The sequence below is a fragment of the Macaca nemestrina genome, chromosome 5, assembly GCF_043159975.1.
Source record: "Macaca nemestrina isolate mMacNem1 chromosome 5, mMacNem.hap1, whole genome shotgun sequence".
NCBI lineage: Eukaryota > Metazoa > Chordata > Mammalia > Primates > Cercopithecidae > Macaca > Macaca nemestrina.
This window is the reverse complement of record NC_092129.1, coordinates 164432716-164434046: the sequence shown is the minus strand read 5'-3', so window position 1 is coordinate 164434046 and position 1331 is coordinate 164432716. Positions and strand designations below refer to the sequence as shown.

The 1331-nt window shown below is 34.2% G+C and overlaps 1 non-coding gene across 1 annotated transcript; it reads right to left on the bottom strand.

Annotated features, from left to right (window-relative positions):
* Positions 1–727: 727 nt before the first annotated feature.
* On the bottom strand, positions 728–830 carry LOC112426809 (U6 spliceosomal RNA). Its single transcript, XR_003018217.2, has one exon. It is a non-coding gene; the product is annotated as a U6 spliceosomal RNA (small nuclear RNA).
* Positions 831–1331: the final 501 nt, after the last annotated feature.

Here is a 1331-nt window from a genome sequence, read left to right as displayed (position 1 = left end):
AACATGTTTTTTAGTGTTAACTGTTTTATTCATATTTTATTTTACATTTCTTCATGTAAATTTACTGCAGAATGAGCAATTCAGACAAAAGCACTATGAAGAGGGAAGGAGTGTATATATCACATAAGATGTGGAGAGATATAGGCCATAGCTTAAATGCTTGACTTCCTTTAGCCTATATGATACAAGTTTAATTGAATTTTGTTAGTTTAAAAAAAAAAAACTGTTTCATGGACAAAGTGAGATTAGTGTCAGAATTAGAACACAGATCTTCTGATTCTTAAACTGAGACCCTTCTCACCTTATCACCTAAGTGGTTTTCAATGCAGTATGATGCATATACAACACCAGTTTGAGCATTTCTTGAGTTAGAATGATTGTATCCAACAATCAGGGTTCAAAGGCAGAAAATATCCTTTACAAATAAAGTGACTCTGGACAGGTCCCCCATCCTCCCTAAAACCCAGTTCCTCATCTTAAAGTTGTCCACATCTCATATTCTCACTATTTGTTTTGAATCCAATGAGTTAACACATATAGGGCTTTACACAGTGTCTGGGGATATTATTATTAGTCAGATGATATCCCTTAACATGAATAATAGAATGGCAATGACAGAAATAATTCTTGGCATAATTATCTGGTCTAAAACAATAGAACTTGTTCTATTTTCTGAAATCTTCCTTCTCATCTTTCTTAAATGTAATTGCTATATTTATTTCTTTTAAAATATGAAATGCTTTTTATGAATGTGAATGTCATTCCTGTGCAGGGACCATGCTAATCTTCTCTGTATCCAATTTTAGTATATGTGCTGCCAATGCCAACACTAATGGACATATTGAAATATATCTATTTTTATATCTCACAGAATTTTATGAAACAGCGTTAGTATTTGGCATTTTGAACTAATCAAAAGCAGGATGCTTAAGAATTTAACTCAAATTAACATTAACATTGTCACTTTCACAGGGATGGTATAAAAAGTTATGATGTTACTAAAGACTCAGCTGGGTTCCTGTCAGTGCTAATAATGCTTGAACTTCATCAGTTATTAGTGCAATTTAAAAATGCTTTCAACATTTCCTCACAAACCACACCTCCTCCTAAATAATTCCTCTTGATCATTCCAAAGCATGTCTTTAACTTGCTGACTTCATCAGCTCATCAGACTGAATAGGACAAATGAGGAGAGGAACTTTGACCCCTCTCCCAGTCACATATCATCAGAATGCAGAGCTTCTACGTTCTCCAAAGAGGAACAAGGGATTTACTTATAAGAAATAATTCCCAACTGGGCGTGGTAGCTCACGCCTGTAATCCCAGAACTT